This window comes from Carassius carassius, chromosome 17 (assembly GCF_963082965.1).
Source record: "Carassius carassius chromosome 17, fCarCar2.1, whole genome shotgun sequence".
In the NCBI taxonomy this organism is placed as follows: domain Eukaryota; kingdom Metazoa; phylum Chordata; class Actinopteri; order Cypriniformes; family Cyprinidae; genus Carassius; species Carassius carassius.
The window spans coordinates 30,644,307-30,669,251 of NC_081771.1; the positions used below are offsets into that span (position 1 = coordinate 30,644,307).

Consider the following 24,945-nt stretch of genomic DNA (forward strand, 5'->3'; position numbering starts at 1 on the left):
TGACATACATTCAGACAAGAGTCAATGTATAATTCTTATGCTTAATATAAATAAATCATCTGGGTTGCCATCAGAATAAGAATCCAAACAGTTTATTAAAACATCACCAATAATCCACAAGTAATTCACATGCATGTTTATAATAAACAAATTCATCATCCATAATCCATAATAATGCTTCCTCAAGTAAAAAAAGTCCTTCCCCTGTTGTATTCTCACATCTAAATCCACCAACAAATTTGTTTAGAACTGTTTTTGCTTATAAATCGGTGCTTGATCTTTGCATATTTCTCTCCTGATTCAGACGAGACACCTTTTTCAGTGGAGACAGCCATATTAAAAATAAAGGACTTGTATTTTAGAAGCAAAGGTTTCACTTTACAGGACGTTAAGTGACGTGCAGTATTACTTGTGGAATATTATGATGTTTTTATCAGCTGTTTAGACTCTCATTCTGAAGGCACCCATTCACTGCAGAAGATCCATTGGTGAGCAAGTGATGGAATGCTACATTTCATGTACATCTTGAATGGCTTGAGAGTGAGGACATTTTCGACAAGTTGAAATAATACTAATGTTAATGTTATAAAGGATTTTGAGTGTCCACTGAGAGGGACAGTGCAGTTTATATAATCTATTTGCAAAGCTAATTATAAAAAAAACTGTGTAAATGGTTAGCATCTAGAATTTAATTTGTTGTTTGCAACACATTTTACAAGTCAATTTATTAAAAAGGGTCATTTTTTAATACACATTTCTGATATTATTGCGCATGTTATTACAAATCTATTTTAAAAATAAGCTCCACATCTTAAGCGACTTTCCAGGCCTTCTGTGCTACAAAAAAAAAGCCACAGCTAATGTTGGGGACATGAGACCTAATTAAAAACAAAGTAATAAATGAAAGCGCACAATAAAGAAAGAGCTTGTCTCAATAAAGAGATTTCTGAATAATAACGATTTCAGTGTTCTTCAGAGACATTTGTTCTGCACATGCTGTATTGGAGATTGCTGCATTATAAAACACTATGATCAGTAAATTTTGGGCACCCACTGTGCGAGTTAATCATTTTCCGAGTGTGTCATTGATCAGCATTACATCTGGAGACGGGCCTTCTGCCTTTCTCCCAAGAGTCCCGATGCCCTGCGAATTAGCAGCAATAAAGCTCTAAAACTGTTCATTTGTATCTCCAAATCTCTCTTCCCTCTCTCTCCCCCTTCCTTCAATCCCTAAAGTGTCTCCCATCTGCTTTTGGGACTGTCGGTTGCGGTCTTACAGCAGGAGTGAGATAAGCACAACATCTTCCTGTCGATATGTTTCTATTAGCCTCCGCAGCTCCATCCATCAGTGAGGCCTTCAGGACCGTACGGGACTGACTCTCTGTCTTCTGCTTTTTCATTCAGTGCTGAAGTTATGAAACTTACAGTCTCATTTTACTGCAAGGAATGAGAAAACAAAGACTTCGGCTTAGATCTCAGATGTCTTGAACATCTGACAGCTCTCAAAGCTACTTTTGTTTGACTTTGTCCATTTATACGGTACTAGGCCACTGCCAGTGGCATAAAATCGTTTTTTGTTTGAGGCACTTTGTAGCAAGTTAGACATCCACTGAATAGTAAGCCTATGCATTGCTTGCCAAATAGTTTCTGTAGAATTTTCTTAATTTTTTTTTTTTTTTTGAAGACTATACTTGGTCTATGCTGCTTATTGTTTCAGAGTTGTTCCACGTCAATCTATTCTACTGCAAACTAATAGCACCTAAAATTTTACTTTTTTTTTTTTTTTTGTCTAAATCGGCCACTTTTTAATGCCAACAGCCAGTTTTATCAAAATATGCAGAAATTTTTATTCTAGCTTTGAAGGACAAATGGACTTGTAACATGGCGGATTTTCAATGAGCAATTAGTGTCAAGTGTCTTCATTTGTAATCCACTTTAAGAGCATTAAGACAGAAGCACAAATCCCACTAAAGATGACTAAATCAAACATGCTCTATTGATACTTCCAAAGGTCACGACCTGGTAATGATGTCCCCTTTTGGTCTCTAACCTTTTCGCATGGTTGACCCATAATGACATCGCAGAATAGCAGCGAATATTGAGACGTAAATGACAGTCAGTGTTAATGTCTCATTTAAACACAATAAGACGACACAAGTCACACTGAGATTGCTTATTGATTACTGGTTAACCATTTGGATCATGAAATCTGTCAGTTTGAACTGTCACAAAGTGATTTTTGTAGTTGATGAAACTGTCTCATTCTCAAAATGTTAGTGTTCAGATTAAAGAGATAGTTTACAGAAAATGCTAATTTGTCATGGACAATGAAATAAGGTTTCAACTGATGCTTCTCCTACGAAGAGAAGAAACTATATTCAAATGACAATAGTTTAAAAGTATAGAGCTATAAAGTGAACGCAGACAGCAGCTGAGATCATTTGGCGAGAAATGTGATGAAATATTGAATATCTCTTCGTAAACTCTCAGTGTGGTCTTTGAAACCAATGAGATAAAGAGATATTCATATTTATTTCCTGTTAATTACTAATTAACTACTTTTATGAAACATTGTGATTGATAAGCCAAACCAGAAATCATTTACCCTAGCATGCAAGTGTGCCTGTATTTTTTTATAAGCATAGCTGCTGTATTTGCACACAAGAAGTGACAGATTGACTCCAGATAGTTCTGTCCTCCACCTGCAGTTCTCCTCAGATCGTCTTTTAGCATCGAGATGAGAGAGTCGCTTTAAACCGCAGACTCTTTATTCGATGGCAGACTGGGCTTCTTCCCATAACGGGCCTCGGTTTGAAACAAAAGCACTACAGGAACTACATCTGAAGCTATTGATTCAGTAATGTCATGAGAGAGAACGCAAAGCATGAATGGGCTGTTAAACAGCAAAACCAGAGAGAGCCGAGTTACTCATACTGCGCTCAGGGCTAAATATGAAAGATTCATTTTGGAGTTTTCTCGCTTATGAATGTGGTACGGTTTGAGCCTGCTACACTGATAAATGCAAATCCCACAATGCCAGCAGATGTACACACACGCACAGAAACCTGTATTGTGAAGATACGAGCATATGGCTGTTTCCTGGGTTTCCTGGGGACAGTTTTCCAGATGCTTCCTAAGGAAGAATGCAGACAAAAACATGCCACATCTCTGTCTCTCTCTCTCTTTCTCTGCCTCTGGCAGGTGTCTTGTACACACTGTTAAGCACTTGATAATCACAGTGCCTGAGAGCATTGAGCAGAGCAGTGAGACCAGATCAACATCTCTGTGATTTAAACTGGCCATCTCCTGCTGCTCTCAACTACCTACTTAACTATAAATTAAAAATTGAAGAACAGGCTTCCTTTCAGTGTGAATCTATCAATCAATCAATCTATCTATCTATCTATCTTTCTATCTATCTACAACAGAATATTTGATTCCATTCCATTCCATTAATGTCCTTTTTATTTATAAAAAATTATAAAATAAACATTAAGTGCTTATTTAATTATAATGAACAGCTAGTGTTTGGCATGTGAACTGAGGTTAAGCTGGTGAGTGAACAGGTGTTTTGTGTCACAGCTGTTATTATATCACACATAGCTGAAATGTTATATTGATCGATCATCTAGAACCGGAACTGTCTGATTTGTCATTTCTGATAAGAACTTCCTCCCAGGCTTTCACCGTTACATTCAGCCCTCATTATATCATATTTACCCCAAAAAAACCTGCAGCCACAGTGTAATCCACTGATAATCATCCCAGCAGCAGTTTTTCTTCCTGCCTTTTTTGTTGCGATAGCTTCTTTATTCTTCAGCTTTTTTTTCCTGTTGTTACTGGTTTCTCAAATCTCCACAGGAAATCCAGTCTCCTAACAGGTCATTTAAATGCTGTCTCTCTTTCACATTATTGATCGGGCGGCCGGCACAGACGAATGCAGGGTCCTTGAGATGTGTATCTGTCTGGTAAGGGCAGTAGTGTCTACTGTGAGCTGATACACAGCACTGACCTTGTGCTGATGTGCTAATACTGCCAGAGAAACACTCTACAAATGCAAAGAAAATGTTCAGACATTTCTGTCAAGGGAAGACTCCATGTATTTTTAATTATGATCACACTTTAGTGACTGGGTATGTTTGGAATAGCATAATGCATATTATTATTTATGTACACAACCATTCAAAAGTGTGGAATATTTAATACTTTTTTCAAACTGAAAAATTGTGCTATTGTGAAATGGAATACTAACTGATTGAGAATTAATGATGCAATGACTCACTTATAAAGACAGTTGCTGAATTATTTTTCAATCCCTGAGCTGAAAAATCCAAGAGGGTCTTACTGTTGGCAATAACACGAAAGAAAAAGATGAGTCAAGAAAAAGATGACAATGGCTGATATTGCTTCCTGCTCATTCATCACATTGTAAATGGAAAGTCAGGTCAAGCAGACTACAGGCTTACAGTATTGTTCACAGTATTCAGGATGTGTATTTCCAATATATCCTTTCAAATGTTTGTTGTTGCAAATTACATACTGCTAGACATTATGAAGAAATATAGTATAAAAACAACAATACATAATAAAGTATGCAGAAAGAAGTGTGCTGGTGTTCCATTCTGAACATAATCAACATTTTCAAACATTCTTTGAATATCCCACTTGTACAATAATTTCCCATTAGCATCTTTACCATTCGCGTGATTAATCTAATAACTCGCACATGCTTGTTTTTCATCTCAGAGGCCTTCATTTCCCAGTCCACTCTTCCTTTCTGTGTTCGGTTTCAAATGGTCATGCTATCAGAAGGCTGAAGCACATTCATTAATAACCAGCCTTTGTTCTGAGAGATTTCCATTATCACTGCAGAAATCTATCACTCTGCATTTTCATCTCTTAACGTGCCAGCTTTAATGAGCGACTGGGACTCTAGAGAGATTCATTCAGATATAAAACTAATGGAACAGACTCTGCCCAGAATTGTACTGAGAGAATTGGGAAAATGTGTCCCTTTTCTTTTATTTCTACATTGATTCATTAGATATACCCTAGAGTGGGTTAATGCTGAAGCCTCTCTTTCAATATCCACAAGAGATATGAGTTTGTCCTCTTGGTGAGCAGTGCAGCATCTCTGGCCTCCAGGCAACCCGATGAGATGAGACTCCATTGCACATGACTTGCACGTGAAGGGTGGAATTCAAGGCCTTGGCATAGAAAAGAAATGGCTAGCCTATTGACTACGAATACATTGTTATATTGACTCTGAAAAGGCACAGTTAAATGTTATACAATACTGCAGTATTGTGTTTTCGGTGGCCTCCCAACCGGGGTTATGTGTACCACAGAAGACACTTGCTATAACACACAAACTGTTAAAAGAAAATATGATGTTAGTTTAGTGGATTCCAATCAACTACAAGGTGTGTTATTAATCTGTTTTTAGTATACTTTTAGTTCCTTTAGTACATTAGTGGTGGTTATACTCTAATGACTCTTACTGCAGGGTTATTGAGTCATCTGAATTATTCACTCAACTGATTTATTCAAAAATGCTGATTCATTCAGGAACAAAACATATGATTTGTTATTATAAGTGAGTCATTGAATCATCGATTCAACTGATTTGTTTAAAAACATTGATTCAACGAGGAACAAAACACAACATTTGTCATTTAGACTGAGTTGCTGAATAATAAATTCAACCAGTTTGTTCAAAAACGTTGATTAATTTAAGAACAAAACACATGATTTGAGTCACTGAATGATTCATTCAAACGATTTATAAAAAAAAAAAAAAAACCTTTATTCATCCAGGAACAAAAGAGCACTTTGTTGTTTAGCTGTGGCTTGGTTTAGGTCTTTTTTGTTTGCAGCACAGAAGCAAAAGGTCTGGCAATATTGTGTTAAAAATTAATATTAGCTTGTTTATTGAACTGTTGTACAACAGTATCTTTGAGACTTTTTTTTCCTTTCTTTGATTTAATAAAATGACTTAAATCATTATAACACAACCAAAGAAAAATTATGAGCAATATGTGGCATGTGACAGATGCAAAATGAACATGAATGAATATCACTGAATATGTATATTATCAGAGATTTTTGTTATTTTAAGGAAAACTAGAGTTCTTTACTCTCAATAATTAATTGTATTTGTTTAAATAAATGAATGAATAAAGTTTTGTTAATTCATGTATTTGTTTGTTTGTTTATGATTATTTACAATTTTGAATTCACTTGCATTTCACCATTTTGTTTCTTTCAAAATGTTTGAAATGACATTACTGTCTTTTACGTTTTAACGAAATGCAGTAACTCTAAAAACAGAAAACTGAGAATTGTCTGGGTACAATGGTGTTTTGTGTATTCAGAGTTGTTCACAGTGTTAAAGAGATGGATTCCCGTGTTAAACATGGCCAAAGTTTAAAAAAATAATTTAGAAGAATTACTGAGAATTTCTGTGCCGAAAATCTTACTTCCGGGTTGGTACAAGTTTCGGCTGTTTTTTTTTTCTATCGTGGATCTAATGACGTAAACGAGAACGGAAGTCCTTATATGAGCATTTCTCTCAGAAAAGCGCGTCCGCGTACACACATTGACCGGAGGAGAGCGAGACCGCGCACATCAATGCGCTTCAAAATCGTCGGCAGCGCTGCATTGGATTTGTTCGAGAATGTCTCCAAATAAGTGCATTTTTGGATGTGAGGGAAAGTTTACCATGTTCAGCTTCCCCAAGAACCCAGTGTTACATGAACAGTGGATGCAGTTTGTTTTTCCAGGGCATCAACGGAGTGTTTCAAGTGTGTTTGCGTGTTCTGGTCATTTGAGTGACGAATGTTTTAGAAACAAGGCCCAAGTCGAAGCTTGATTTGCAAATCGTTTGCTATTAAAACATGGAGCCGTCCCTGTGATAAAAGACCCCATTCATGTAAGTACAATTGCATCAGATTTCTGTATTTTGTTGGAAATCAGCACTTAAGTGAATATATGTTCATGGAATAAACATAAAACATCAGTATTATAGCTCCACTCACGGCATGCCTCCAGGAGCTCGGCTTTTTCCGGAAGAATTATTGTTTACTAAAATTAAAACTGATTACTAAGAAATTTTTCAATGACTCTTTCTGCAGGTTACATTGTTTCATGAGTCATTTGATTAATTGATTTGTTATAAAATGCTTATTCAGTCAAGAATTCATGTCACTGAATCATTCATTCAACTGATTTGTTCTTAAATATCGATTCATTGTTTCTTTAAAATGATTTTGGTTTTGCTTTGTTTGATTTAGAAGGCGGCTTAAATATTTAGAATTGTATTATTTGTTCATAAATATATGTATTATGAATATTTTATATTAAAAAAAATCATGTTTTTTTAATTATTCAAAATGTTGATCTTGCTTAGATTTATCTATTGTTTCTTTTAAAATGTTAGAAAAGACATCACTGACTTCAAATTTTATCACAAATAGAAACTTACCAATTGTCTGTGAAAAAATCCTCAAACCATCAAAAACTCCTTAGATTACTTGTGATAGAATGTATGTTAAATGAAATCAAATTGATGTACTTTAAAAAATAATATAAAAAAAAAAAAAAAGTATTTATTTGAAATGTTTCAGCCATTTGCCAAGCCAGCATTTCTCATTTTTGCTTAGTATAGACTATTTCAAGTTACACTAAGCAAAAATAAAATCTGAACAAATATAAAAGCAAACACAATTACTAAAACTTTAACTAAAAAAATAAGTGTAAACAGTTCATATAAAAAAAACTCTAATTCACAAGAAATAAAACTGGTTTGTTGACATCATCTGGTTTGTTTCTAAGCCACGGTCGGCTGATATTTTTTTAATTGTTCTGCTTTCTAGCTCTCATGACAACATCCTGACTTAAACTTCCCAGTGTCTGTGCTGACCCTGTGCTCATGAAATATTTATTTTGAGTGTTTCTGGCCATCATTCTCAGTCTTGATAAGTGCTCAAGCTAATTCTGTCCAGACGGAGGACTGTCGCTGCACATCAGAGAGAGATCTCAGCAAAAACCTGGACCTTCAGGGAACATGTGGCGTTATAATGGAGGACTCTGGCCTTATACCAGAATAACATGTCCCGTGTCTGCTTAATAACAACACATCTTTTTCCCCTGCTGTGTCCATCATTTTGCACTGTATCCAGATCTCTCCTGACATTGCAGCACTGATCTTATAGCTGTCTATTAATCTTGAGCATTATGGCCATTCAGTCCCTCTGCAAACAGCCAAGCAGCCCAGAGAGGCTTGTTCAGTCTCTCACCGTCCCAAATCTGATTATGCTGCTGTGAGGAGCCGTGGCCCCTGGCCAGAGCCAGCAGGTCCGGCGCAGGGCCGCTCCACTCCACCATGGACTCGCACCTTCAGACTGTGTCTTAATTATGCCGAGTGTGTTGAGCAGGTGGGAGCAGATGTGCAGTACAAGGAGCCCTGCAGCAACTTGATCCAGACCTGTGAAATTTTACAGCGTTTAGATCAGGCAAATGGCTATCACATTAAATTAATAGAGCAGATAATATGACATATTGAATTCCAGACAACATGGGAATCAGAGCTTGTTTTGGATTAAAGGAATGGACTGATCATGTTAGAGGGAAATGATGAATTTCCTGAAACATCTGGAAATCTAGTATTGCTTTTCTTGAATTAAAAGTAGGGTGATTAATTCTTTGGAATTTTGATGTTTATTTAATTAATTTCATTGTTTATTATGGTCTCGGGTAAATAAAATAGAAACAATCTCTTTTTAATCTGAAATTTTTACATTTGTTTAGATTAGCCTCTTCTGGTTATTTCACAATGTTGTTCGGTTTTTCTTTTAAGGAAATTAGTATTTGATGCATAATTTCTCTATGGACTCATTTTTCTCTCTCTTTTTAATTTATTTTTATTTTATTTTATTTTATACTGTTATCTACACAACTATTCAAAGTTCTGTGTCAGTAAAATGTTAAAAAAAACAGTTAACTTTTTTTTAAAAGAAGTCTCTTATGCTCACCAAGACAGCATTTATTTAAGCAAAAATTCAGATTTTTTTTTTTTTTCTATGATTACAAAACTGAATTTTCAGCATTTTTTTTTCAGGAATCTTTGATGAACAGAAAAGTTTAAAAGAACATAATTGGTTTAAAATAAAAATCTTTTGTAACATTATAAATATCTTTACTGTCATTTTTAACAATTTAATTCATTCTTACATTTATTAGCTTGTAATTGAACTGTATACCAACAGCAAAGGCGAATTTTTTTTTTTTACTTTTTTTTTTTTTTTTTTGCCTACATAGTTTTAATGGTCCTGTTAGTGACAAATACCATTTTAAAAGTAAAACAAAAATACCAATAGTCTTTTCTCAATTATAGTGAGGTTTGTTGCATGTATAAAATTGTACGAAGCACATCATGTAGCAGGCCTGTCAGCTTCCCAAAACTATTCCATGTCAACAGCCCAAAAACACAGAGTGCAGATGAATGTGAGATGTGAAGAATGAAGCTGTGAGTGAGACACTGAGCCAAACTGAAAGAGTGGAGCGAATCACAGATGGCACAAGATGAGGAATGATCCTTCTTCTGTTGGATTAATGATTGAGTCTGAACTCTATGGCTATTGTTTTTAGTGAGGATCATCAGATCATGTGGCTCCTAACAGGAAGTGTCACGTCCACATCTGTCTGAGTCTTTTAGTTCCTGAAAGGTGGACTTTCTTATTGCTTAATGCTTATTTGGCATTTTATAAATCTGATTTATGTTTGCTTGTTAACTTTTCTCACAACTGACAGTTTGTAGCACTAACACCGTCTTCAAATCCTGCTGGGAATTTTCTATTTAGAAGTCTGGTCTTGATTATAATATGATGTGCGTTAGAGCAAGTGCTTTTGCTTGAATTAAAAATCGCATGCTCTTTTAATCACTTCCTGGCTGCACTACAAAAGTTTGGGGTTGGTAAGTTTGTGAATGTTTTAAAAGAAGTCTATTTCTGTATGCTCATCATGGCTGCAAATATTTGATAAAAAAAATACATTAAAAACTGAAATATTATTACAATTTAAAATAACTTTTTCTATGTGTATATACTCTAAAAATGTAATTTATTCCTGTGATCAAAGCTGTATTTTCAGCATCATTACTCCAGTCTTCAGTGTCACATGATCTTCAGAAATCATTCTGATATACTGATTTGTTGCTCAGAAAACATTTCTGATTATTATTATTATTGTTGAAAACTGTTTCATATTTTTGTGATACATTTTCAGAATTCTTTGATTAATAGAAAGTTTAAAAGAAACAAAATGTGACACTAAAAGTGACTTGACTTGAAATGTAAAAGAAGAGTGATTTAAAATTGATAGATAAATTCCTTACTGAATAAAAGTATCAATTTCAAAATTAATAAAGTAAAAATTATTTTAAAAACTAAAAAAAACTTACTGACCACAAAGATTTGAGTGGTAGTGTATAAGTGTAATTTTTTCAATGTTTTGATTTATTCACTCCCTTTAATTTATACTACATTATTATATTACTACATTTTAGTTTAGTTTAGTTTAATTCATGCTTTCATCAACATTACTCTGTTTGAATGACCTGTCACTGTATGTCCAAACTGCTGCACAATAAGGGAAAAACAATTGTATGAACTGTTAATTGTTTAATTTTGCTTTTTGCATTGGTTTTTACTGATTATGACGAATTAAATTCTCAAAGTCTGTAGTCAAAGAAAATACACTGCAAATTTGAGACTGTATTTGCATGTCCTGATCTTGTAAATATGATAAATATTATAACCCAACACACTCAGAATGCAGCACAATCCCAAAAATATGAATTCAAAAGAAAAATATGAAACCTCTGATTGGTTGATCAGCACAGCTAATGGGACCACAGGACACATTTGAACAGTTTTTGTCACCCAGTGTATATTTCTGATGCAAAGGCATACGGAATGCATGCTTTTCATGTGCTTTAGCACTTATGTAGATGCTTTGTACGTGATGTTGTGAGAGGTTTGTGAGGCTCTGCTGATGGGTGATGCCATGGCTGATGATGATGTAAGCGCTCTTTATTTAGAGCCTTGATCTCAGAGCAGCCTTCAGTAACACAGGGAGGATTTCATTTCCCTCTGCGGACAGGACAGGACAGGACGGGACGGGACGGGAGGAGAGGGCATATCTTTTACAGTGTGGCTCGGGCGGCACAGGACAGATCTCTTTACTTAGCTGCTAATTGATCGAGGGGAGGAGGAGGAGGAGGATGTGGAGGAGCGGGTCGAGAGGTTGATGGTATATGTGTTCTGGCCCTCAAGGAGCAGGTCAATGTACTCGCTCCCCCCTAACCCTGCTATTGATCATGTAATGGTACGGTCCACAACCCTTAACCTTCTAATCTCATCAGACTCTGCGGCTCATCGCTGCCAAATTCTGTCAACTCGACTACAGATGGAACAAGACAAGTAAAATGTAAAAATATGGAGGACTTATTTACCTTTAGGTGAACGTACTCTCCATGTCACTGAATGCTTTTGTTAAAGGTCACACAGTTAAAGTAAAGCACTACCTGGCAACCGTTTAATAATTGTATTTATTTATTTATTTTGATTGGACATATACATTTTTTTATGTCAACAACCAAAAACAAGGGAAGCATTTTCTCTTGATTTATTTTGCTGTCCAGCCTATGCATATAGTTAGTTGCATTTCAGTTGTTATTTCCAATTGATTTATTCTACATTTGTTTTAATATTTCTATATTACAATAATAATATAATAATAACAATACATTTCAAATCTCTCATGTTCTCAGTCTTTAGGCTGTAATGCTCCAGCTGAGAACCAGTTGAGAAAAATACAGTAAGATTTAGATGAACTTGGACTTACTGAAACCTTAGATCAGTAACCCATGAGCACACAAACCTCTGTTCTTGACAAGCTCTGGTTTAAAATGACTTGTCCGTCCAGGTCTTCCTCAGATCATCACCCGAACAGTCAGAGGTGTTTGCCGTGATGTGAGCAGGTGTGGGCGGGAACTTCTTGTGTGTGAAATAAAACCTGGCTGGATCGACTGCGGAGGCCATGTGTCTGTGGGTGTGTGTGTGTGTCTACTGTACCTGTTTGTATTGAATAGTGCCCATTAATAATTTAGCTGCATAGCTGCTGGCTATTATTACAGAAAAATAGTGCAGTGCGTTTAGACACATGCCTCCTGCTAGTAAGTCAATAGAGAACTGTTCACCCAGTAGGACCAGGACAGAGCTCTCAAACCCGTGACAAACCTCTCGGCTTTATGTCTTTGTCTACAGTTTCCATTACAGAGGTCTTTGTATAAGGTGTGAACAGTGCTTTAGGAATGAAGCTCATTATTATCACTGATATTATTAGCCTAGGGCCTTGGTTGAGGGTTGTTTCAGTAAAATAGGCATGAGAAGCATCTCCTATCTTATGTTATATATCTAATTCATTAAAGTGTAAAGTGATTTTATTTGCATGAATGTTTTTGAAGGTTACAGCCAGTTTAAAAAGGGAAAAAATCTTGTTATAGAAAAAAAATGTGGCTGCTCATATTCTGGACTCAATTAGTTACTGCATGAAAAATAATCTATGTTCAAAAACCATACAAGTTAAATGAAAATACACTTCGGCATTCAACAAGGATCAGTAGTGACAGTACAGACATTTAGAGTGTTATAATTGTTACATTTCTATTTCAAATAAATGCTGTCCTTTTGATCTCCTGTTCATCAAAGATAATGTATCAGAGTTTCTACAAAAAATATGAAACTGTTTTCAACACTGATAATAATGAGAAATGTTTCTTGAGCAGTAAGTCAGCATATCAGAATGATTTCTGAAGGATCATGTGACACTGAAAACTGAAGTAATGATGATGGAAATTCAGCTTTACATCACTGGAATAAAATACATTTTAACGTATATATTTAAATACAAAACAGAATTCGAAATTCTAATTATATTTCACAATATTGTTGTTTTTACTGGTTTTGATCAAATAAATGCAACCTAGGTGAGCAGAATAGACTTTGTTCAAAAAAAGAAAAAAAATACCTTTGTATGACCCAGACTGCATTAAATTCAGGTTTCTGGTTTGATACACCTTGGTTGCCACAAAATCTGGATCCTGAAGCAAAGCCAGCTAAGAACCAGTGATCTAAAGCAATGACAGTCATACGTACATATTTAAGCATGGCTTAAGTGTCCAAATCTGACGTATGGGCATTTGTGCATGAGATGTGTCTCATCTGAAATCTTCAGATGCTGAAGTGCTTTTCCATCCGCTGACATCTCTATTCGTCTGTTCCTTATGCTTTTCACTCTCTCGCTCTCTCTCTCTTTCTCTCTCTCTTTGACTCTTTACAGAGGAGAGCATTTGTTTCTTTTTTGAGTCTGTAGGGATGTGGTAGTGTTTGGTGGGCTGTAAGGTGAAGGGTTTAGATTGAGGGCAGATTTTGTCCAGTTCCGTGCGTGTTTGATACGGTCTGTTATCGATGCCGGGCCTGGATGGAGTCGAAATTGTTTGCCGAGTTAATAGCGGTGTGATGATGTCACTGTCAGTGACCTGGGGAAAAATTGACCCCCGTGCGGCAAGAATCACTAAAATGCCACCCGTGCAATTACGAACTACAGGCCCCAGCGGTCCGCTGCGTTTTGTTTTATGTCCATCAGAGACACACTTGCACACAAGCTCTTACGCATGGATAAAGCCTCAATCCATCGCTGTCTCTCTCCTGCACACACACATGCATGCATCTCCTAACACACTTACTGCAATCAGAAACACAAATACTGGCAATGTGCATGCAGTCTGATTGAGCCATGCATTTTGGATTTGATCGGTGACCTGCATTCGAGTGTGTGCGTGCAACAGAAATGGGGCAGTTACTATGACGATGAAATTTCAGGCGCATCATTTATTCATTAAGAGTAAGACAGCATTACATCACCTCGCACTCACTGTTTTCAACATTTAGTGGCTCTTTTCCCTTTTTTCACGTCTGTTAATGTGGCTTTTGATAGGCCTGCTTGGAAACAGGAAGCTTTTTTGGTTAGAATTGGATAAATGTTGACAATCAGTGGGAGATTTTATGACGGCGTTTTGCGGCACCTGCTTGCATTTGTAGTGCTAACAAATCTTATGATCTGGAAACCACACAAACGCTTCTAACGACACTTCTAGTGTGTTTGCAAGCACATCCCTCTTCAACGTAACAGTCCAAATAGGCTTGTAGCATATCTATTTGTTTTATCTGTGTATTGTTGTTTTTTCTATCCCTTTCTGTCCTTTAAAAAGAAAAGACGGAAGCAGGAGCGGAAAGAGAAAATCCTCAGGAGGCATCTATAATTCATGGCTGGGAAAGAGCGCCATACTGCTGTTCTGAGCTTTATTTGCTGATACCCCCCTTTTCTCCACAAGCTTCCACTCGCTGGCTTTACACGGCCGTGGATTGAGTTTACACGCAGGCAAAAGTAAGGTCAGCACAGGTGCAGGGTTAAGGACACGTGGAAAACATTTGCATTTCTTTCCTTCTGCCGATTTTTGTTCATTTGCCTGTTTGTGTTTTCTAATTTCATTCTTATAAAACTATTATAACTGAGTCAAGGCCCCAGTGTGGGACACTGTTTTCTTCTGAATTGTTTTAATTTATTTAAAACAATTTTTATACTGTTAGCTTTTTGTATGAACAAAAAAACAACAACATAGGAAATAAAGTTGGAGGGAAAATAACAGGACAAATGTGAGTAAACAAGCAATGGAGTTTCAGGGATCCCAGGTCTTTTTTGATTGGAGGGAAGAACATTGCTTAATGCAAATAATAAAATGCAACTAAAACATTATGTTTTGGATACTAGCTTGAGGCAATGCATTAAACTTGATCCTGTTTTGGTGCAAATTCTGTCACCTGGATAATGAAATTGTCTGTTTTCCTATGCGTGGTAATAATTTTGCGTATTGGTTGGAGTGTGCAGTTGAAGGTCGATGTGTTGGCTTGCAATGTTTGATTTGAAAGACATTTTTGGTTGACTTTTTAATGACAAACAGCTGTGTTGGGTCACCACTTGATGTGAAGCTCTGGTTTAGCGTTCTGTTCCGTCTCTGTTTGGATTGCTGTCCTGCCGTCATGAATAATAGAGTTGAGGAGTCCCGTGCGTGCGCCATGGCATTGTCACAGTTTGTGTCACACCAGCGCATGGTTAACTAGGCAAAACAAAAGCTTTTCAATATTTCAGTGTGTTAGGGACGCCGCTGCACACAGGCCTGAGAGAGAAACACACTCACACACACTGAGATGCAGAGCTTTGACAAATGAATACACTCATATAAACATTAAACTCAGACGTCTTTAGAAATTCGTTTTTAATCATTACATAATAACACACAAATTGGCTACAAAATAAATGCATTATTTGCTGAAGCAGTCTGACTTGTAGCTGGTTAGTAGTGACAGAACTTAAGAAGACTTTTGTTTTGATGTCAAAAAACAAGGTTTGCATGCCAGTATCAGCATAAAATGATATGTCCTAAAAGCTGATGTCTTTGTTTGGCTCTTTAGTCTTACTGTCATCAGGCTGGAGCTGTAGTGCTGTAATGCAGGTGTCTCTGATTCTACATGGACCCATTGGCCATAAATGATTTCAATACTCTGTCCAGTAAGAACTGGATGTGTTCTGTGGCTTCTCTCATTGCTGATTATGGCTCATGGTGGTATTGTTATACAAATGTTGCTTTGCATTATTGATCTGAAAGACTGTCAGAGTGCAACACATATAGATACACTCTATAAACACATACATTCTGGAGATTCTATGATGATCAGTAAAGCAGAAGTAAGTGTGTGTGTGTGTGTGTGTGTGTGTGTGTGTGTGTGTGTGTGTGTGTGTGTGTGTGTGTGTGTGTGTGTGTGTGTGTGTCAGTCAGTGCAGAGAGACAGTTTCAGATCTAACCACGGGACTTTAATGGCCCTCACAGAGCCCAGGGGCCTCCCGCCGAGTTCCCAGCTAATTACTCACTGCTTAATTGAGCCTGACTCAACATGACTTGAATCAAACTCAACCAGATCTCATCCAATTCAAATGATGTGTGTTGTAAACTCTCAGAAAAAAAAGTTACGAAACTGTAACTGGGGTGCTTCCATTTCAAAAAGTATGTCATTTTAAAGTACTACTGTATGTACCTTCAAGGTACTAATATCCCAGCTAACAGGAGCATTTTCAGAAATAACCTTCAAACAACATTCTTTCAAAGTTATGAACAAACTTTTTATAGAATTTTTTTTCTGTTCTCAAAACATAAAAAAAAACATTATTTATACATCATTCATGGAGTTTTTTTTCTGAAACATTTTAATCACAAGGTTTAGTCAAGTGTTGCTACTTGTTTCAGGATGTTCAGTTAACATTCAAAAGTAACATTTGCAAAATGATGAAATGGAATGTTCCCTTAACATTAGCTTAACCAAGAGAAAACATTTTTAAAACATTTAATAAAAAGTAATGTTTACATTAGTTTGAATAATATATGAGTGTGTACTGTGTATATTTTTATGTATATATAAATACAAAAAAATGCATGTAAATATTTAAGAAAATATGTTATGTTTATATATTAAATATATTTAAATATAATATAATAATATAAATATATGCATGTAAATATTTTCAAAATATATACACTGTATGTGTGTTTATTTATTTATTTCTATATATATACATATAACTTTTTTTTGGATGCAATTAATCGCAATTAATCGTTTGACAGCACTTAAGAATATAACCAAATGTATTAAGAGCATACTTTTGTTAGCTGGGCTATAGCATTTAAGGGTAAACAAGGTGCTTGTTTTTCCTTGTTTTTTCACCTTTCTTTCTGAGAGTGTAATATATTTATTGTATTTATAACTATACTTAAGTTCTCTCTGTTTTTCCAGTGAGTAAGCTGTTGAGACATACAGTAATAAGGCATGTATGGAGGTTCAGGTCAGAATGACATGAGATGACCACATTAAATCAATGTATGGATCCTGCCACCTACTGCCAATACTGAAAATGACATCTAAGAGCTATTAAGTGAAAAGCAATGTGTGCTATTCATCAACATACTGCACAGGCTTGAGAGATAATGAGCAAATCCACCTCAGGAGTGTTGGACAGTTTGTGCTTTATAATATTTAAGGATTTCAAAGATATTTAATATTTTTGTAATAGTGGACTTTAAAGTCTTGCTTCTATAATTTCAAATGCCAATATTTGTTGCATTTTTTTTTCAAACATTAATTATAAGTAGGATACTTCATTACAGCTTAGGTTTTATGACACCTCGTTCAAAGCCATTGTAAGTTTTGTGTTTTAAAACAGAATATTACTTACTTATGATTCACTGTATAACTACAGCATATGCTGAATAATTGAATAATTAACGAGTAGTACCACAAAAACAATGACCTGAAATGCTTAATATTTTTTTTAAATAATATATTATGCATGTTAATATCTAATATCCTTATGATTAGTATAAATCAAATAAGTGCATTAATATATCATACTGAACTTGCTGATGAAACATTAACGAGATACACTACTGTTCGGTAAGAATTTGTTAATGATTTTAAAGTCTCTTCTGCTCACCAAAGCTGCATTTATTTAATAACTGTTTTCTACTGGAATATAATTTAAAGTGGCATTATATAAGCATTATATTTAATGCTACTGTTATGTTTACTGCACTTATGCACTAATACAGAGAGACTGGCCTCTATTGGACATCATCTGCTATTGCAGCTACATTCACACAAGCAATGGCTATAATCTATATGATTCATATTTGTATCTCATTCAGACATTCCTAATCTGAATCCTCAATGTAAAGACACACACCAGATCACATGTGCAAAGTTCATTAGTAGCTTAAGTGACATTATTGGCAGGTTTAAAAGTGTATCTCTCCGTGTAAAATCCAGCACACTGGGTTAACAAGCTCCTTGATCCTTAAAATCTCAATAGTGCTCATGGAAGCATAAAATGTATTTCTGATCAATGTATTTGATTCATTCGGTTTGACTGTGGTCTCCACCAATCAGGATTGAGCTCAGCCGCTGTACGACTGCAGAGCAGTGTTGTGTTTTTCTCTAAACAGGAGTTAATAACTGCACTCGAGAACAAAAACACACACAAGTACAACTCCACATTACACACCAGGGAACCCATGCAGACACTTAAGTTACACTAAAGTCTCAAAATGAAAGAAACGACTAGCTTTTAGTCAGTGCTAAATGATCTCATATCAGTGTGTGTGTGTGTGTGTGTGTGTTTATTTGAAATAAAGACATAGTGCTCATCCACAGGGGTTGATCTTTACAGCTCTCAAACCACAGTTTGAGGATCCACATTTACAGCACACAATGAATGTTGGTTTAGCACGCAGACGTGTTATGGCAAGTGAACATACAAGCTGCTTTTATGCTTTTGTATGAGTGGAGGTTTTGTTGGCCGTGTAGCGTCATTATTCTGTACAGGCCCATCCCTGAGGAACACTGTATTGCTCAGATGTTGCTCTCTCTTAGTTCAGGAGATTTAATGGAGCTCTCAGTTTTGTGTCATGCCTTGTAAAATTCTGTCCGGAAGATAAAAAGTGTGACAATTGTTGAAATTAGCAAGGATGGCATAGATGAGAATTGATCAGGGAGAATCTGATGTGTTTATATTGAAATCTTTGACTTTTGGTAACAGAAATGGGCAAAAAAATGATTCGAAACAGTTTTAGGTCTCATCTGAAACTCGAGGATCAGAAACATCTGATAAGCAGCAGACTTACAACAAAAGTGTTCTTTTCTTCTCCTTTTTATGTTTTTGCTTTCTTGGAGAGGCAATTGAGATATTAAAAAAATATATCTTATTGGTGATTTTGATAAGGAATTCTTTATTTTGTCTCAGATGTATCTCCTGAAAAGCAAGCATAAACAAAAGTCTCCAATTCCTCTACATTAATTTGATATTTAAATGCAACTTTATTCCTTAAAATAAGAGTATAAGATACATAACATAAGAGTAAATTTGTGATGTCTCTTTCTGATAGGAAGAATAAATGCTACCCAGGATACTTTCTTTGTCTCTGAATCTTGCTGTAGCGATTCTCTTTTTGTGTCGTCTAATAGCCAAACAAAGGCATTGAGGCGTCTGATTCAGCTCCTTGGAAACTCTTTATTGCAGGCTTCGTTCAGGTCAGCTTGTTAAGTGGCTAATTACACAAGCAAACACAATAACAGCGGCCACAGGACACTTGTGAGGGAAGACATTGCATTACATTTTAATAAAAGATTACAAAGACATAAACTGCTCCCGTTTTATAATACAGGCAAAAGAATCATGCACATTAAGAACATAAACATGCAATAAAAATACAAAAATTTCAATAAGGCTCCATTTTAATTTCATGTTGCCTTTAATTCAATACTGCTATTAAAACTCGGCCCTTCCTTGTGTTGTGAAGCTAGTCTAATCACACGACTTCGAGGAAATTTAACAGCCAAATAAAAAGTGCATTAAAACTGTCACTTCATTTTGTATCACCAGTGATCTCATTGTGAATATTCATTATATCACCAGGCCCGAGATGGGAGCATTTCAACCTTACAAAATCGAAACCGATTCATTTGTCTCGGATGAAATATAACCAAATCTGAGCCGAGACACCCAGCGTCCCCTCCATACACAAATAGCCTACTGCCTCCAGACCACATCTGCATTAATCATAACAACGCCATGAAAACCATGAAAGAGAGAGAGCCTGTGGGAATGAAAGACATGCATGTGAGGAGGACAGGAGCGTTTGCAAAGGGGAGATGCTCTGGTCTGCCTGGCCGTGTTCCTCTGTTGACAAAGTTGGGTAATTAGGGGCAAGAGCCCATTAAAGGAGAATATTCAAAGGGTGATAAATGGCTTTAATAAAGGAGCAGTGTATCCCTTTAACAGAGACAAATCCCCCCCATCTTTCTCGTGCGCTGATAAAACACGCCACACAGACATCTCTTTCATCTCACCTGCTGTGGACCTAAAGCGCTTCCCGTGTCCCTTCCTCTGATTATGATTAGGTCTGTTTCTGTTTTTTACAGTAATATCGTAAGCGTGATGTGCTTTTCTCAGATATAAATCTTACACAGAGACATTAATTAGGTCCATGAAAGCCTCTGTTTGCTTGCTGGGTAGAAATCTGACAAGCCAAATGCTTTAAAGTTTTGTGAATCGTCTCTTGCAAGCTAAGTTTAGGGGAAGCTTGCAGGTCAAGAGCAATCATCTCTCGTGTTGAGAGCGAAGAGCAGCTCTTTATGACTCCAGCAGGGTGAAGCTAGAATAGTGTGTAATAGGACACATGCATGCTGTGTTAGTGTGTAGCAGTTTCTGCTTGCTCTCTATATTTGTGGAAATATAGAACAGAACATACTGAAAATGTAAGCTCAAGTAGTGTTCACTGCACTGTGGGATGCATTGATCTATTCATGGTGCTTTCCAGTTGACTTTGGTAAATCATCATTATGGCATAAGAGTTCAAATTATAACATAAATTGAAATGACATAAAAGGATGAAATTTCGACAAAGTTGTAATTTTGAGACAAAAAGTCATAATTATGAGGGAAATGTTTTTAATTATGAGATACTAAAGCATAATTATTAGATAAAAGTCTGAACTTGGACAGCCGATTGTGAGATACAATGAAATGATGAAAAGTCAAAATCATGAGATACTAATTCAGTTGTGAGATTTAAAAGTTGGAAAATTATGATTTGAAAAGACAAAATGAAGTTGATTGAATTTTGGAACTATGAGACACAGTTTGTGATTTTGATCAATCTCATAATCTCATAACAAAGAAATAGGACAAGTCAAAATTCAAAAATAAAAATGTGAAATTATGTGATAGAAAGTCAAAATTATGAGATACCAGGGAACTACACTAACCTTTTCCACTGGTGGCACTTGCGCGACTAACTTTTTCAGTTACTTACGCAAAACATAATTTGGTCGCACAAACTTTTTATAGTAAGCCGCTCTGGATGATAATAATAAAACTGTATTGCATACAGATTTGCTTTTTATTTTACTTGCCATCTTTTAAACCACATGCCTTATTGTTTTATTTCTTACAGTACATTTATTTCTTTTACACAGTGCATTGCTCCGTCTTGTAGCGGGGGTTAGAGGGGCCCTGGTGCAGATTGTACAGTGGGCTCTGTTTGAAATGGTTTAATATTTACTGTATGTTCGTTTTATTTATTTATTTGTGCTATTTACACAATGTTTCCTTTTTTTAAGTTTGTAGGTGTCCAGAAACTAATTTAAAATAGCACTGCATAGTCTTCACTATAAAGTAAAATAAAATACACAGTCAAACCAAAATGTATGCAGAAACCTTCAACATTTCTCAAAAATAATCACAGTATATTTGCTATAGTTTAGAAATTGGTAATAAAATATGACAAGAACTCAGAGTTAAACTGTGTCAGAACACATTCATCTTGATAATGTCAGATAACTTTGATAGAAAAATATGTAATGGAATCACCCAAAACTTCAGACAACTGTCAGTCTGACAATATTTACACAACTACCAATACTTTGTTGAACAATTACCAAGCAGTGATTAATTTTGTTCATTCTGTGGTGTGAAAAGGTCGCATTAGCAATTAAAGAAATAAACACTTAAGCAAAACATGGTCAGGTCCCTAATTTAATATATATATATATAAATATATATATATATTTATTTTTTTATCAATTTCACTGGTTGTCTACAGTATGAAGAATTTTAGGGTATAATATTTCACAGTTCGCTGTATTTTGCTATACTCACTTACATTAATGAACTAGTGTCCTGCACCCACCAGTAAAACAATATTATCAATTATATCAGATTTTTAGTTTGACTGTGGATAAAATCTTGTTAAAACTACAAAGTAATTCAATCAAGAGCAGTGAGTGATTTACTTTCATTTTCTTGGATTAACATTAAAGACAGCAGATCTAGTAAATTAGGCGCGGTCACTTTAAGAGACAGTGCATCCATTATAATGATACACATTCGATTTCTTTCCAACTCTTTACTTTCACTTAAGACATAACCACAGACTTTTCGAACACACTTTCCAAGACGGGTATTTTGACATATGTTGTATGTATTTGTTGTCACTACAAAAGCAAGAAGGCTTTGAGACGCGTCAGATATATAATCACTGTATCACTGACAAAAATAATCAATGTGATACATTTGCGACCTCATAAAAATTAGGGTCGCACTGTCATTTCAAAAGGTCGCATATGCAACCATTTTGGTCGCAGTGTAGTTCCCTGGATACTAAGTCTTAAGACATTTTTGACACTCAGTCACAATTATCAAATTATAAAGTTGAAATTCTGACAAAATTATGATAAAGCTGAAATTCTGACATATTAAGTCTGAAATATGAGATAAACTTTTTGAATCATGACGTGCATCGAAATTAAGTCCAAATTTTGACATACTAAGATTTAGTATAGTGACTAAATCATTTCAATTTTCAATGTTGTAATTTTGATTTATGTCACAATTATGTTTGACCAAAGCAGGATTTTTGGGGTGTGTCAGAAGAGAGGTGAGCTGTTCTGTATTCAGTGTGTGAGGAGCAGGGGTCTGCGAGGTCTCCATCAAACCTTTCTCTGCCATGTCATCCAGAGACAGCTCTCCTGTTCCTCCCCCCTCGGACCATGACACACCGCTGAGAGCACAAACAGACAGAGCCAACACTAATGAACCTCCACCTCTCTCTCTCTCTCTCTCTCTCTCTCTGTCTGTCTTCTATCCTCAGGTTCTTCCTAAAGAGAGTCAGACCTTATTGTTCAGTGATGATTGACAGGAACTGATCTTCTACAGCTACAGATCATCAATTATATGAAGGGTAAGATAATATTGTCCTTTTTAATCAAATCACACATGATGGCCAAGAATTGGAAACTTTTATCATTTGTTAGAACTAAAATTGTATTAAGAATCAGAGTTATTATTTGATATTATAATAATAGTTATGCTATAATAGTTATGGTTATAATAACTATTTTATTTCAGCTAGTTTCAACATTTCTAGATAGACATTTAGTTTAGACATAGTAAAATAATTAAAACCAAAAAATAATAATAATAATAAACTATTTAGACTATTGGTATAGTTTAATTTAATAATTTTTGTGTTTGTGTCATGCCATATATAAAGGCAAAACAACAAAAGTGTTTGAAACTTCACAAAAATGCAAATTAAAAAAGCTAAATCTGAATAATAATAATAAACTATATTGACTATTAATATACTTTAAGTAATTTTTTGTTTCTGTCATGCAATATATATATAAATGACAAACACACACACACACACACAAAATACTGAAACGTTACAAAAATTCAAATGAAAATAAAACTATAATAGTGTCCAAATAATAAGTTGTTAATGTCATATTACAATATTTATAGGTCATAGGTCAATATTTATTATTAAGCCCATTAGTAGGTTATATGTATTTTTCATTTTAAAGAAATATATCTGAAGTATTTTATTGAAATAAAATGTTATTTTAACTAAAATGCCGCAGTGGTCTGTAATCTTAACCTACAGCTAAAGTAGATCTGCCGGTTAACAACTGGTACATTTTTTATTTTACAATTATCAGCTCATTTGATTGTCCTTTTGCTTTTTCCCCACCAACAGGCTACTTCAGAATTAATAATTCAGTTTAATAATCTAGTCCCATTAGTGGCAGTAATACTTCTGGGTCTTTAAACTGTTCCCATCATGACTCCAGCGCTCCTGTGAATCACTGCAGAGTGATGACTTACACAACCTTTATTAGTCAGAAACCTTTCTGAAATGATGGCAAGCGCGATAGTGACACAGTATTATCAGGGATCCTTAATGTAGGACACTTAGCCTAATGTCCCATGATTGCCTCCCAACTCCATGGCATGAAATTCTCCTCTCAATAATGACAAGAGTAATGAAACGCATCATGTTTTGAAAGCTTGCAGCATCTGTTTTCTGCATGTTAGTGACCTCCTCTTCCAGCAAGAGACATAATTAACCTTGCTTATAGAAAGGTTGCCTATTTGAATTACTGCGTTTTTGTTATTTAGGAAGAAAATCATTTTCTTGGCTTCATATTGGATGAAATATTGCCCGAGACATAATTTTTATTCGGAAGCAGCTCCGCGCGAGATATTATTTAAATTACCTCTCCTTGGGCTAAATTCTGCTGAAATATCTCTGGTTTGATTTATCATGCAGTCACAGTGAGAGAATGAAGCATATGAGAGTTTTATTAGGAAGAGAAAAACCTCGGCGCTCCTGCATAAAATGAGTCGGACTGAATCCTGCAGTCATATTTGGACACTAGATGTGAAATATTACAGACACAAGCCTGTCCACCTGCCAATTAGAGCCACTTCATAAGTCAAGCTGATTTAAATATTGTGATCTGTCTCTCTGTGCTGTCAGCTATACATTTGTAGAGAATGAATTTTGTTGTTGTGTTTTTGGAGGAAACATGCACTTTTCTTTGAAAAGTCTTTTACACAAATATAAATTGTAAAAAAAAAAAAAAAAGGTAGCATCTGAAAAGTGGCAGAAAACTAAATAATTCAATAATTAAATAAAAATAAAACATTTTATAATAATGATTTTAAAAAATGTAAACTTTCTATCGATATATAATAGCTTCCCCAAAAATACGAAGCACCATATTATAATAATAAATAGTATAACAATGATAAAAATGAGAGTCAGATAATAATCAATGTTCATAATAACACTGATAATAGTCAGAAAGGTTTCTTGAGCAGTCAGTATCAGAATGATTTCTGAAGATCATGTGACACTGAAGACTGGAGTAA

The 24,945-nt window shown here is 35.4% G+C and overlaps 1 long non-coding RNA gene across 1 annotated transcript in view; it reads left to right on the forward strand.

Moving 5' to 3' along the window:
- The window catches only part of LOC132161571 (uncharacterized), a 39,298-nt gene that overhangs the window by 12,953 nt on the left and 1,400 nt on the right, over window positions 1-24,945 (forward strand). Inside the window, exon 2 of the long non-coding RNA XR_009438157.1 lies at window positions 22,877-22,966. This is a non-coding gene — a long non-coding RNA (uncharacterized LOC132161571). The remainder of the gene's footprint in view (window positions 1-22,876; window positions 22,967-24,945) is intronic.